The following is a 16630-nucleotide window of genomic DNA, read 5'->3' as shown; positions in this document are numbered from 1 at the left end:
TTTCTTACCTTTCGTTGAAATCGTTTTGCCATATTCAAAGATAATATTGACAATAATAGCGATAAAATTAAAAATAATAATAATAAACGTGTAGAAAGGTTTGTGTTCGTCGTACATGTTTTATTTTTGACGGTATATTTATATATCAGAACACAAAAATTATTTACTTATAATTTTGTGTTCTGATATATCCGTCAAAAATAAAACAACATAATAATAATAATTAGAGAGAAAGCTAGAACTATACGTTATTTTCATTGTTAACTTGATTTGGTAATCAGCTTATGTTGATGAACTTTAAGACGATATCGAATGTTATTTTAACTTCTTAATGCATTGTAAATTTTTGCTAGTATTAACACGAAGAGAGAATGGCAAATTCTCAGCGTGTCCCGAAATAACTTTCTGGTCATATTTCATCGATTGGAATGCTATCAGGATAATATAATTCCCAAAATTGAAATATAATTAATATTACTATTGATATGCATATAACAGTCAGCATAATCAAATCCTACTTAGTGTAGTTGAAAAGCTGAAATTAGAAAAACATCTGGGTTCAATTCTCGAGCAGACGGCAGAAATCTTCTTTTTTTTTTTTTTTTTTTTAGTCGGATGCGGTAAATTAATCGATTCGTACGCAGTAGCAGAATTTTTAAAGGATTTTCATCTCACATAAACTAATTGACCAGATAAGATGCGCAGTTAAAACAGATAAAAACACCATTAGCGAGGATAGATGGTGTAGTGAAGGGTTGTCCAAAGCTTTCCAAAGTTGTCCAAAGGGTTGTCCAAAGACGGGCCACATCCTCTCTGCGGACAGGATGCGGCCCATCTGTGGGTTTCGATTTTCACTAGCGAAAAAATAAACTAACCATTTGAATCGAATGCGTATTAGATATTTCAATTCTATCACTAATCGATAATCTCGATGTTAGTAATTCTATTTGGTGTTTTTACATCACTATATACCCACGTGTTTTTCAAATAATAGATATGTCAAAGAAGAGTTCTTACACTGTTTTGTTCCAACGCACATGCTCCGGGCGCTTACGGGGAACCTGAGCGCGCGATTAGTGTTGTTCGTTTGTTCAGCTTTCGAGGTTTTGTCGCTGCTGCTCAAATTACTAGATGCGCATTGCGATGCGGCCCTCGGAAAATTTTTTTTTTTAATGTGGCTCTCGGATTACCTAAGGTTGGACAGCCCTGGTGTAGCATATAATGTGATAGAAGAGTAAAGTCATGTAAACGGTGGGTTGTGCGGGTATAGTGCCCTTCGGCGATGGAGGGCTCCTTGAAGATGTCAATAATAATAATAATAATAATAATAATAATAATAATAATAATTGCCGTAACTAGCTTTTCATGGGTCCTGTGCAAAATTTAATTTTTGGCTATCCCACCCCCTTTTTTTGGGGGGGGGGGAACAAATATGATAGAAAGAGATCGGTTAATCTTTAACTTTAACCAAAAACGTTACAGAATTCTCCCCCAAGCCGGCAAAATTTAAAATTTGAAAATAAAAATATAATACTGATTATATTTTTGATACCCGATTTCAGACCCCCTTCTTCCTGGGTCCTGTGCCTGTGCACCCATTGCACCCGCCTAGTTATGACAAGATAATAGGTACATAGAAAAATTCTCTAAAATCTTTTATTATCAAAAGTGAGTACGCAGAGCTCCTTTAGCCTTAATTAACTTTCTTGAAGACAGTGAGCAACAGCACTCCATCCTTCCCTACACGGATAGTGAGCTCAAGATTATTATTATTACGTGACACCTCCAGAGAGTCCAAAGACTCATTGTTGGAGGGCACACTACTCTACTTTGCTAAATACATCTCATCCTATCCACTACTACTTAATTCTCTAACTACGATACTACTGCCATCTATCGCCCATCATCACCAACAACAATTTTTTATCTGTAAATTGCGTGTGTTCTGAAGGGTCGATTTGTCTGTATGCGGGATGAAAAACCCGAGTTTCCCGGAGAAAAAACTCTGCTATCCCTGTATGAGATTGGCTAACTCACCTTCAACTGAAAAAGCCCATATGAGAATTCCCCTCGTCACGACGAGAAGATATCATTGATTTCGGCAGAAAATGTATGACAGACAACGGCAGCCTTGTGGCCTTAAGCCATACTCATATTATTGTTTGTAAGTTATGTTGTCGATTTTCTGAGAGCGGGTTAAAAGAGGTACTATAGGTAAATCCTAGCTTACAGGAGAAAAAACCCTCTTACCCATGTCAAATCAAAGGATGGACTAAATCAAGAGCTAGCCGAAGAAATTCTTAGAAAATAGTTCCTCAAGTTGGCGTGAAAAATCAAATCTATAATAGTCTTTCCTCCAGCAGCCTAGCGCTATGGAAGCAAACTCCATTTACAAAGGCGTACACCGGCACCTGTTAATGCTGAAAGAAATTTAAGTTAAAAAAAAAAATCGTAATCGACTGAGGTGGCGCTGTATACATATTACAATGTGTATACAGCGCATGTATATTGTACTGTATACGAAAAATTGTTTATGGGATGACGACTTTGGTTCTGAAGAGACAAGTATTTTACTATTATGACATTAACATTGACACACTGGACTTTCTAAGTTATATATTGCCGTTTATTTTCCCATGCTATTTCTATACAAAAAAAAAAAAAAAAAAGTATAGAGGTAAGTTAAAATTTCAATAAGACAAGTCACTTTAGAAATTATATACGATAAATATAAAGTAAATATAAATAACAATGCTTACATACGAAACCTAAATAAAGCCTGGATTAATTATAGAAATTAGGAATCTGTTTTTGAAATAATTTTTCACACAGAACATATCGAACTGTATTTTTAGTACTTACCATCCCTGTTGTTATTCTGATTGTGAGATATTTCAAGTTCTAATTTTATCGAAGCCAGGCTTGCTGCATGCATTCTCTACAATCTGTGAACGTTTGATTTATTTGACCCAAATGGCCACGATAAAGAATTACGTACGACGAAATAAATCTCATTATTACGCTTATCTGAATAGCATTCGCTAATGTTGTTATGGAAAAATCTTTGCCACTGGCGATAATTTATTAGACAGACGGACACAGTCAGATAGATGGATAGACGAGGTGAAGTGGAACGTACCAAGACTTCCATTTAATAATGCACGGATCACGCTATAATTAGATACATCTCTAAGACTGTACAGAAAACCAATTTTCCTATCACTAGAAACGGTGAACAAGATGGCGCATGGTCTCTGAATAATTTATGACGTCACTGTAATGACGTCTGTGATTGGATACAAGAAGACGAAAAAATATTTACTCATTTCAGTGAAATTGACTAAAGAAACAAAACGAACTTGAGCTATTTCGGAAGTTTTCGTAAAAGGGAATAAAATTTTGATGAAAACAAATCTCGTCGAAGGTCGGCTAAGGCGAAGCGAATGTCAATACGATGATAACGGCCAGTGGCTTCGAAGGAGTGGATATTTGTTTTCATGTAGTGACTCATCATAGCAAACAAACTGCCGTATATTGGGTCTTATTTTCTCAACTGGAGGATTGTTATCGTACGAATAGCAAATGGTACAAACGATGTTAGATGATATTTCGTTTGCTGAAAAAAACAAAATAAGACTGAATTACTCTTATAATGTCGTCTGACGTTTAATCAATTTTTTTTCTGCAAAATTCGTTAATGAATATTAGGGGAATTTCACATCAAAGGACAATATTATTATTATTATTGTTGTTGTTGTTGTTGTATTACGTTACTTTTAATTATCCTTAAAATTAACCTTAAGTATTATTTTAATTATCCTTAAGTATTATTCTTCTGTTTTTCTTCATTTTCATTTGTCAATTTTTTCTCTCTCACTTAGTTCGTTTGAAATATCCCATTCCTATAGGCTGTTGTTTCCCTTTATTCTAATTTATTCTTTTACGAAATGTATTTTCTCCTCAAATCATCGATTTTCTTTTTTACTTTACTTTTTCTATTATCTTCTTATTCTTCTTTAGTTTCGTATTTTTAATCGAAGTTTTATAACGTTAGTACGTTCGATAAATTAAAACTCTCAAATTATTAGAAGTTTTAGGCTTAAAATTTGATAAATAATAATAATAATAATAAAAGAATATAACTGCTACTTGCTATTATTCTTGAGCGTTGTTAGAAATATTTAAAAATAAAATTAAAATAATAAATTTTAAAGCTAAAAATGAATGATACAATTCCTACTTCTTATTTTTCCTCATTTCCCCTACTTTTTTTTTTAAAGAATTATTATTCCTAACACTTTTTGTAATGCAGACGAATATTTAGAAGCTCAAAAACTGTCATTTGCCACAGAAGATAAAACAGGAGGCCAAGGACTCATCGTGGAAGGGCACGCCATTCCACTCCACATACTCCACCTTCTTTATTACTTAATCCTCTACACACAACGCCATATACCACCCACAATAGTATTTTTGTTTGTATTTGTGTGAGTTCTCTGGTCGATTTTCCTGTATGTGGGATGAAAAACGCGAATTTTCGGGAGGAAAAAAATCTCCGCTACCATCGTCTGAGATTGCTAACTCACGTCCAATTGAAAATGACAAGATAAAATTCCTCTAGTCACGATGAGAATCGAACTCCGGTCTTTTTCAAAGAAGGGCACAACGTCCCACTGTTCTTCCAACTGCTATGGAGGCGCTTGATAAAAATGCGACTAACATTAATACTGAAAAGTAATGACCATTTATATATGTAGGGGAAGGGTAACCATGAAAACATACGGTTTTTAAAGGATGAAATAAAAACATTTATCAACATTATTAACATGTGAAATTAGCAATATTCTTCCTTTTTTATACTTAAGGTCTTAGACTTGTTGCACCAATATTCTTTGCAATCTTTTCATGTTTTCGTAGTTTTTCAACCGGTCTGTTTAGCACTTGGTTCCCATTTTTTCTATTCTTCTAATTATTTTATCTTTTCCCTTTTTCCTGTTTGTTATCTGCATTTATCGTGTTATAAAACACACGTTTAATGTATATCTTTATTTCTTATGTGGTCAAAATTGTTTTTCCCATAAGTTCCCCAAGTGTTTTCTTTCCTATAGTATCTTAAACATTTCAGCTCTAGTTTCAGATGCATAAATTAAAACTAGTCTACAAGATTACATTTCTTCTATTATTATAAGTTTTTACTACATTTTACTTCTTATCTTTTATGTCTGTTATTATGTTATGTCTGTAATTCCACGTTTGTCTCTTTGATATACGTTATTATCTGTGTTCATATTTTTATTTCCAGACTATAATTAAAATATATTTTAATTTTACGCTGCTATGGAATGCTTTATGTAAATCCATAAAACCCATGAAAAGTGTTATATTCTATCGATTTTTCTATTAGTTGTTTTCTTGAAAAGATTGCGTCTGTGTATGATCTTTTATATTTAAAATCTTGTTGTTCATCACGTATTGAATAAGTTTTGTACAGATGTTTCAAGGTGATTGGGAATAGATTGATCCCTCTATAATTACAGGTAACCCTCTTATAACACGGTACTTATACAACACGGTTCCGATAAAAACACGGTCTACAAATTGTAGTAACCCTTTATGTTTTCATATGTTTTTCACCGCGCGACTTAAAAATCAAATTTTATCTTCGTTAAATGTGTGTCTGCCTGTATCCCGCATGTAATTATATGCATCAAAAATCATAAGTGTGTTCATCTCAAGCTGAGCACTTTATTATTTTCTGGTGAGTTACATACAGTATGTAATGCTTGCTTTTTTTGTGTAAAAAAAAAAATTTATAGTAATGGCCACAAACTGCAACGAAAGGGAAAAACCAACATTGAAAACAAAATTAATTTCTCTCGAAGAAAAATATTCAAAATCTTGGATCGGTTGAAAAATGGAGAAAAACCAAAAGTTTTTGCAGGGACTTTGAATTTAAATGAATCAAGAATTCGAACAAGCAAACAAAATGAACATAAAATCCGAGAAAGTGTTTATTGCTGGGTCAACGATAAGTGGCAAGCGCGTTGCTCGTGTATGCGATATTCTAATGGAAAAATGGAGAAATCTCTAATGATTGCGATAGAAGATTGCACCTCAAAGAAAATTCCTCTGGATGGAAATCTTATTAAACAAAAAACTCTCAAAGTTTATAAACATTTATAGTGCGGACCAGGTGTTCAATGCGGATGAATCCGGGTTATATTGGAAAAAGTGCAAAAACGCACCTATATTTTGAAAAATGAAAGATCAGCTCCTGGATTCAAAGTTTCCAAAGATAGAATTACTCTACTGTTTTGTAATAATGCATCAGGTGATTACATGACAAAACCAGTGTTTATTAACCAATCCTCAAATCCTCGTGCTATGAAAGATTAAAATATGCACTTTATTTTATTTTGCCTAAAACATTTATGCATTATGTGCAATGAAGTTTATGCACAATTTGTAATTTTTATACTTTTATACTATGCATTTGTTTCATAGTTTATGTTTTTTTAACTTACACGAATTACCTGAATTAAATAAAAATATTTTTTTTTTGTTGAATATGTCATTGTTGTTTATATAATTAAAAAAAAAAAACGATTTCGGAACCTAACCCCACTTTTTCTATGTGATCTGAGTCTCGCATAACGCGATTTATACAACGCGGCATTTCTGCGGACCCTAACATCCGCGTTATACGAGGGTTACCTGAATTTGATGCTTTATCTCCTGTTTAAATGATACTGCAATATATTTATCCACTTATCTGGCATATATTAAAATAAAAAAAAACACTACGATAGTTAAATATTTATTTTTCTCCATATTTTAGTAACTTTATCTATTTCGGCTATTTTTCCATTTTTAATTCTTCTTCAAATGTTTTATATTTATTGGGATGTTACTTCTAGATTGTCATCATCTTCCTGATCCTGGTGTATGAAATCCCAAGCTTACTCACGGCACTAAAGTAGTATAGACTTTCAACTTTTTTGAGGGGGGGAGGGGGGGACGTGAATAATTTATTCTCTTTTCTTCCGATTTCGGGCTTAATAAAACGATAGCTCTTATTTTCAGTAGTCAGCCGACTCATCATATGGGAAATAAGACATTACTACAGCGACATTACTTTTTTGTCTCGTTACGCAGCCATGTTTATTTTTAGAAATTCTCTTAAAAGAGTTCGACATATCCTCGGTTGGGAAACTATAGTGGAACGGTGTTTCACATGCATTCAAGGTATAAAAAAAGACGATACCGTTATTACTTTCTGCATTGAAGAGTAGATGAATGATTTTGCTACTGGCCAACGCAAAATATCTTTCATTTCCATGTATTATAAAGGAAAATGCGAACGGCAAATATTCCTGTCGCAACTTAATCCTCGCGAGACTGTATAGCGTCACCATAAAACATGTTCTATTATAGAATCGTAAACTTCACTACAAATGCAAACATACCCAGTCAGTGTGATTTATAACGTAATATTTTCGGAATGCAGAAAGTATACAAATGCAGCTAGTTGTTAGTGTTATTTCTATCCTCTATAGGAGGTTATGTTGCGCGCCAGAATAAAATAAAAATCCTATATTGGAAGAAAGTAAGACTTCAAGACTAGGTTTTGGCTAGTTTCTTTTTTTTTTTTTTTATTGATTTAGAATGAGAGAAGTTTCATAAGTTTCTGTTGGAACATATTTAGTACAAATTTTATTTTTATTGTTTGCTATTCGATTAACACAAACAGACGTTTTCGTAAATTACCACATGTGAAATCGCATCTCTCAAAATTTTATTGATTTTCCCTTCCTCTTGTTGTTCTGTATCCAGTGGGCCATCCTCACATTCGCTGCGAACAACATCACCATAAAAAAATAATAATAATCCGAGACATGTTTGTACAATGATCCTGTGAATCCCACTATACTGGAATGTATAGGATCAGTAAAAATCTCCTCCCTTGGTTCGTCACACCGCCAGTATATTGTGATTTGAAGTAAGTAATGAATACACATGAATACAGCAAGAATACACATCAATGTGAATGTGAAGATAGCTCTTTTCACTTACTCGCCAGTTTTTCTATGGTATAAGATACCACAGGTCACCTCTTCGTATCCTCTACGGCAGAGGCTATCTCTATAGTATCATACCATAGAGGTCAGAGGTCACCCCTGCTTGGCAGCTTCTTGTGCGAGTTTCCCAGAGAACAGCCTTTCATTAGCCAACCTAAATTCATGTCTTTCGCATCACAACATCGCATGTGAGACATCCAAAAATTCTACTATACAGATTTTTTTAAAATTTTATTTATTGCAAATTAAGCTATCAAATTATCAGTGAAAATTTCATTAATAAAATCAATAAAGAATGAAAGCAAAGTATATTAAAATAAGAAGAAAATAATAAAAATTTCTGTTCCCTCCCCCTCCCACACTAATCTTAGTTTGCCTCTTTCTAGACTTCACTCCTCTCCAAACGTAACTGATGTAGATGGGAATATTTTTATTCTTTACTTTCAAAAGCAATCCATGCTCACCGATAGGGGACGCAGCGAGCAATTTCATCAGTGATGATTCTCTGATAGATGAAATACAATTCGAATCTTTTGCTTTACAAAGACAAATCGCTTGCTCATTTTATTCAGATTTATCATAGTTTGAAGTTATGTTTTTGTGAAGGCAAGTTTATTTCCTTCACATATAGAACAAAGCGTATGAAATTGGCAAATTAAAAAAAAAATCTGCAAATGAAACTGATAGATTTTAAGATATCTACGTTCTCTGAAGAAGTGACAGATCTTAATGCTATAGCTGTAGAGAAAATGGTTACACTTTTGCGATTTCAAAGATGATATTTCTTAACCCTAAATGTTCACATAATATCCAACTTTTCAAAACGATCGACTTCAACAAATACAATTTCCATTTACTAGTTAAACAGTGTTGAAAGATACTAAGAATCTATAGAGCAGTCTTTTCAAAGAAACTTAATGCACCCTTAGAATAAAAGGGGGATACTGAAAATACCACTGCAAGCCTGATCGATAGGTTATATTGATTGGCAAAGGGATGCTTCAGTTTTATAGCTGCGCAGGCAACGTGGGGAAGAAGGAAGTTACGCCGTTGGCAGCTCCATTAGGCATAATTGCGTGATCCAAGTGGGGTTTCTCATAGTTACTAATATAAAGAAAGATTTCTAGTTTTTGTTCCACAAATAGTGTTTCAAAATTCTTATTTGTTCTTGGAGAATTAAAGTAACCCTGTGAATATTATTTTGTGACAAATGAATAATTCTTTAGCAGCCCAATTGCTACACTTTTAAAAATGGAATCACTGCATGCTGCTCTTCTTTGTACATATAGTACTTTGAGGCACTGTTCACAAAAATAATTCAGCAAGATAACTGATCAATTAAGAGCAGATACTTTGAATAATAGAGTTTATGCTTACAGTTTCGCGTGCATATAGTAGCGAGTGAGAGAAAGTGAGAAATAAATAAAGCATCGCTGATACTTTGCTATTCCAATCGTACTTATTTGGAGAGTAACCGATTGTCCTTGTAGCTGACGCCCAATCAACAACTAAAGAACGACGGGAACCGCCTAAAAACAACAACAACAACAACAACAAAAAGCTTAGAGAAAGTTTCTCTAGTCTCACTAGGTCGAACCCATGTAGTATGTCTTCGATCATTCTAGTATCACGGATGTTACTATGACTACAGATGCATTCTGTAACTTATAAATGATATCATTTTATAATATAAATATATTAATACAATATAATGACTTAAAATATACTTGAATAAATATAAAATGTAATCATTTCGATTTTATTTATTTTTTTATATTTCATATTTATTTATTGCATTATATGTTTATTGCATATTTACACTTTTATTGCAGTTTTTATATTTTTATTCACTGCGAGATTGTTTAGAGAATAATCTAGACGGTCAGCGCCCTCTCAAGTCTTGAAAATAAATCTGTTTGTAGAATTGTATGAAATACACAAACTAAATGGTGACCTAAAAACCCGTCTGGCTCTTGAGTATAATTTGAAGTTAGCTATTCTTTGAAATACATCATTATCTCGGTATAAGTAGCTCTGAATGGTTTTCCTCTAATCATTATTACGGCTTAATGCTAGTAGCAGGTGAGTAATAAGCTGCTCAATATTTTCATGGGGGGATTGAGAGAGAGCCTTCCTATGCCCCTCCCCGCCAGTAGTGTTGCCTTGTGGTACATTGTTGGTGCTTCAGACAAAAGAAGCCCCAAAGATGAATCACAGGCAACATGAAGCTAATGTCTCAAACAAGACGTCCAAAGGTTTCCAAGCCTCCTGGACTACTTACAATTATGATGAATACAAAACATAAAAAGTTCCATGCCGGCTCGATCGTCGCCTGGAAAAACAAGGATCGCGTTGCTTGTTTAGGTGGAGGACAAGCTTCGAAAAGTATGTTACAGTCCCCTAATCAACACTACCTCAAGATATGTTCCCTAAACATAGAAAGGATATCTAAATCTAAAGTTGAAGTCATCGGCAAAATAGCCAAAGATAAAGCAATTGATGTCTTGACTCTCCAGGAAACCCATGTGCCTGAGACACAGCCCTCAATAGACTAAAGATCCCAGAACTCTCCTCGTGTCTTATAACTGCCACCTCAAGCATGTTCTATCAACCTATATCCAGCCTGGTCTCAAGGATATAACCCAAAGTGTTCCTGATACAGAATACTCCATAGGTATTAAAGTTCAAAATATCACCATCTACAATGTCTACAAACCTCCATCGCAATCCTGGCCTGATCAGGTGGACCGATCTCCTCCTCATCCTGCTATCTATGTTGGTGACTTCAATTCCCATGTGGGCAATTCCTCTAACAACCGGGATGGTAATAATCTAGCTAACTGGATGGATACATATAATTTGTATTTGAATTATGATGCCAAGCACGACGGCATTCTTTACTCACCCAGATGGAACAGAACCTACACCTCAGATCTGTGCATGGTCACTAAAGGCTCCGAAGACCACCCTCTTCCACCAACCAGAACCATCCTTAACAGATTCCCTAATAGTCAACATCATCCTACATTAATAGAGATAGGAACATCAATCCCAGTCATCAGGAACACCAATCGTTAGATGCAATCTCCGCAGGTCTAATTGGTCTGCATTTCAGAAATAAATCGAGCAAACCATTAGAGCAATTCCACTCACTCCTAATTGCTATCCTAGATTTGTTAAACTACTCAAATCTAAAGCAAAAGCCTCTATCCCTAGAGGCTGCAGAAAACAATATATCCCATGTTGGAGTAGAGAAAGTGAGGAACTCCTAGCCAAATATGACGAAACTGAAGATCCAGCTATTGCTAAGGAGCTCATATCAACCCTGGATAAAAACAGAAAGGAAAGATGGATCTCAACCATCAATGAACTCAATTTCGTCACATCTAGTCGGAGAAGCTGGTCACTTCTGAGAAAATTAGGTGGATCAGAGCCAACGACACACAAAACAACAGAGATAACTCCTGATCAAATGGCTAACCATTTATTGAAAACTCCAAGATTAATCCCAGCTTACGAAAATTGCGTACAAGCTTCCATCAGACCAATATTGAAGACGGAACCCGAGCTTCCTGAACTCGTACACCCAATATCTCGGGGAGAGATACAAATAGTCTTAAAACCTACCAAGAATGGCAGCAGGAGTGGATGGTATATTCTCTGAGTTCCTAAAACATCTTGGTCAACATGGCCAAACATGGCTGGCTGGCCTTTTCTCAAATATCATCATGACTGGTAAATTACCAAAGCTGTGGCGGGAAGCTAAAATAATTTCCGTGCCCAAACCAGGTAAAGATCCAAATGAAGTGAAAAACCTGTGACCTATCTACTTGCTTTGTACCACCTTTAAGCTATTTGAGAATTCTCCTTAAAATAATTTCACCACTCATTGAAAGAGCACTCCCGACTGAACAAGCTGGCTTCAGGTCAGGAAGAAGTTGCTGTGACCAGGTCCTGGCCCTGACATCTCAAATTGAAGCAAGCTTCCAGAAGAAACTTAAATCTGGAGCCACTTTTATTGACCTAACATCTGCTTATGACACTGTCTGGATCAGGGGACTTCTCCTAAAACTAAGAAATATTATAAAGCATTAAAAAACTCTACAACTTTTTGAATCTATTCTCTCCAACAGAAAGATCCGGGTCCATATTGGCAGAAAAAAGAGCAGGCCAAGATTCCTTTACAACGGTCTTCCTTCAGATCACCCTTATTGTGATTGTTCTCTCGTGGCTCAGACGATTAATCATATTGTGTGCAACTGCCCAAGGCGCCAATTTCACGGTGGTGGCCTACAAGACATCCTCAAAGTGACGGATAAGGCCTTGAATTGGCTTTCCAGCCTGGACCTTGACCTGTAGTTGGTATGGTGGTGGCGGTGGTTATGGAGGAAACAGAAGATCATGGTCCCGTCTCCCCACAAAGGCGTTATTCTCGTAGTTACTCTCATAGTTTTCGTCATAGTATCAGCAAAACTCCTCCTCATGTTAGAAGATGATGATATAGTGTGAAATGGGCCTCCTGTAATGGATCAAGTTTTCTCACACAAGACACAACTGCTCGCTACTTAAACCTCGGATACAGCTACTTTTATGTTGTGAAGTGTTGTGAGACATGCAGCCTTGTCATACTTGTTGCAACAGGACGATAAATGTCCCTGGCTTAATGATGACAAGTTACTTTGACTTTATATTTAAAAAAAAAAAAAAAGGAAAGACTTAGAAAGCTGGTTTGTGCCTTTTATGTAATGAACTTTTATATGTTAAGATTTTCATCATTTGTTGCTGGAAATTGCGATTGTATTTTTCATGTAACCATAAGCATAAATAAAAAATATTTTCCTTCTTGTTGAATTGCAAGAATTTGTTTTTCTCCGGAAAGGATTCAAGTTTTAGTTTTATTTCTTTTTATTTTTTATTAATCTGTGTAAGCTTCTTGCAAAACTTTAATCCAACTTTATTCGTTTTAGTGTTTTTCTTTGTACCATAGAGTAATATGATTGTACCCTTCTTTATAAGTAGACACCATGATTAAAAATAAGGATTATAGTTTTCGTCATGAAAAACGAAAAAAAATTGGGGTCATTAATTGAGATAGAAAATATTTCCATGGTTGACAGAAATAAACGGATTAAACAGAAAACAACCAGTCAACGTCGAATTTCCGGAAACAGCTGATAGAGGTAGACGAAGGATGAACAGAATCCCAAAATTCAACAGGCGCATAACTGGTCAAATAACTATGTGGCACAACTAGGAACTGCGAATGTACCTATCATGCTTCTCTTTCCCCCCCCTGGATCTTTTTGATACCATTTAAACAAAGGCCGAACTGTGCGACCGACCTAACACCACAGTCTCAAATACATGGTGGCCAGTTCTTTCATATTAGCAATTTATCCTGCATGTGATGCATACTTCAAGAAGATAATGCCATAGTACAAGATAGGACATTATAGAATCCTCTTACTGAACAGGATATGAATTGTTGAGGATATTTAGAATTAGGGGAGCAAGATGTTTGTTTGTGTCAGGATCCTCCTGTGTATGCAAATCTGGTGGAACGGCAGCAGTCGATTCCGTCAACCCCGGGGGTAAAAAAAAAAAAAAAAAAAAAAAAAACTTTTTTTTTTTTTTTCGAATGAGAAATACGCGAATTGCATTATGGATTCTGCCACGTGTAAATCTCACTTTTGAAAAGCTGTTGAGAGTTTTAAATATCGCTAACTATTTTACTGCACAAGTGTGAAATTCCTAAGATTTTAATTAATAATAATAATACCAACTGTCTGGTAATAAAGGTGTAACTGTATTATCTAAACTCTAATGAGTGCGTGGAAAGAGTGATATGCTTTATACATTCCAAATTTTGGTAGCTGTGGCAGCATTATGGTTTCAAAAAAAAAATGAAATAGCTTATTTGTCCATACCATTTTTTTTAAAGCCGAGATGTTTCTACATGTGCACGATATATAATATACACAAATTGTATATTGCATCTAAAATTTTTTCATTGGCACTCCTTCAGGAATGAATTTCTAAAGATGCATCGATGATGCTCTTTGGCTAGAAAGACCTGTTTTTGAATCTCGTCTAGAATGCGAAAATCCTTTATCGAGGCCTTTCAAATGAAGGTGTATTAGGTGACTTCATACTACGATGGCAGGACTTTTCTCTTCCAGAAACTCAGTTCCCTCCCCGCTCCAACACACACACATGAATACGCCCTCTCTAACCAACACGTCGCCGGTTCGAGTCCTGCTGTGGACATGGACGTTTGTGGTTGTCTTTAGATGGGACATGAACCTTCCATTACTATCAGACCTGATTTGATCAGGTCTGATAGTCAAGTTTCCCAACAGACTTTTATCAAATGTCTTTTGCAGCTGGCGTGGACAGTTTCTTCTTTATCTGATGGTGGCTGGCGTTTTATTTTCCTACTGTGATATTAGAAGTGCTTCAGGGCTCTACTTTTTAATCACTTCATTTACATATCGGTGATCTTCTTCTTCCAATAATGGAACCCAATTCATAGGTTAGTTATCCTATTGCAATCTTTCACTTTACAGATATTATTGTGTGCAAATATTTGCGAAGCCAATATGAATTGTAGATCTTTCGTGGATCCTTCAGTGGGAAATAGATAACAAAGCCAATGTTGAATTAAAACGAGGTTGTATCTTGCTTCTCAGAACAATCCATCTTCGCATATCCTTGTCTATCACAATACTCAGATCTTTTTATCTTTTTATCTTTTTAAAAGATATTTTTTCGTGGTGAATATATTGTAGAACACAACTATAAGTGGCAAGTTTTTAATTTATGTTAATTTATTATGATTTGTATGGCACGCTTGCCTAAAAAAATGGAGAAACTCTACCATATTCATACTATAGTAAACCAAGGACTAAATAATTAGATAAACCTACAGTTGCATGATTTTACACATTTTTCCAATAAACACGATGGTGGTGGAAAGGAAAGGCAAGGAAAATCATCTTCCATCTAAAAATCACGAACATCCAGGCTCTAAGTTTTCATCAAGTTTTCATTTGTTGATTGTTTCCAGAAAAAAACAATCAACAAATAGATGGTGCTTCCCTACTTACTCTACTCTCTACTACAGATCTTTTCCGTGTTTATGATTTTTATATATGTATTGCCCTTCCATGGGCACTTTTCAACTGAACTAATACCTCTGATAGCTCGATGCTTACCTCCGATAAGAAAGCTTACGTACAACCAAACAACTTCCACATGCACTGTCGAGTAAAATTATGACTACACCGCTGTCCAAATAGTTCATAGGTCGCATCTCTTGCTCCAAGAGATTCCCAGGAAAACGTCTCTCCATACCATAACGCTGCTACCTCCTATCTATTTTTGCTGGACCATGGCATCGGGGTAATTCCTCTCACACCTAATTCCTAAAAGGCAACTTTTTTCCATTCTTCAGTGTCCAATGACATTGTGGTCTGTGAAACACAGCCATTCGTTCTGTGGCTAAATTCCACGGTCAGCCGTTCCACAAGTTTCCATCTAATGGCTTGTACAAGACTGGATAACCTTCTTTCATGATAAACATAGATGAGCATCCAACATTATCCGTGCGCAATTGTTCTTCCCAGAACTCCATTCACTCAATACATTACTCCGTGAACATCCTGTAATATGGCAGTATCCTGGAGCCTGTCCTTCCCCCTTTTTAATCCATTACCTTACAATCATGCTATTTACGAAGTCTTCGAGATCCCTTCCCTTGCTCATATCGATCAGCAACTTCGAATGAAGAGTATGTCACACACTTCCATCATCATGTATACTGCCATTTATGAATGCCGTCTGGCGGGGAGTGGAATGGCCAATCATGAAATAACTGGAAGTGTTATAACATTTTGGCCGAACTGTATATATATCCCATGCTTAAGAGCAGTTTTTCTCTTTATTATTCCTTAAGAATGAGTTATTTACGTTTTAACAGCTTTAGAAGAGAGTGGGAGAATTACTGATACCAATTTTGATGAATAGGGACCATAGAAATATTTTGTAGAAAACGCAATCAGCAGAAACTAAATATTTGCGTGTTAGAGGACGGAGTGAAATGGTGAGAGATGTGTTATTAATCAACTTACTTACTTGTTTCCGTACTTAGTATTTATTATTTTTAGGGAGCTCTTAGGAGCACCACTCCAAATGTAAAAATAGTATTCAATGGTTGGGCGGATTTGTGATTTGATATATTTATAATTTGTATAGTTAATAGAGATTGGAGGTTAGAGTCATCTTGAAAAAGACCTTATCTTGTGTAAAGATTTTGATGTTGTCAAAAGTAAAATGATGAAGAAAGGGGTTCTTTTTTTGCGATAGTTGAAACCGGACTGGGTTTTGTTAGCACAGAAATGAACAAGGTTACCTGCATGCCGTTGAAAAATGGTTCGATCAGAGATGAGGGTTGTAGAAATTATTTTGGAAGTTTTAAATGTGGATAAAGATCCATCTGCCATCACAAATACGTGTGATGCACACAAACGAACAGTAAGTTCATTAATGATTCA

Source organism: Typopeltis vanoorti, chromosome 24 (assembly GCF_054136105.1).
Source record: "Typopeltis vanoorti isolate ZY-2024b chromosome 24, IOZ_Tvanoo_1.0, whole genome shotgun sequence".
NCBI classification, from domain to species: Eukaryota; Metazoa; Arthropoda; class Arachnida; order Uropygi; family Thelyphonidae; genus Typopeltis; species Typopeltis vanoorti.
This window is presented reverse-complemented; position numbering follows the sequence as displayed.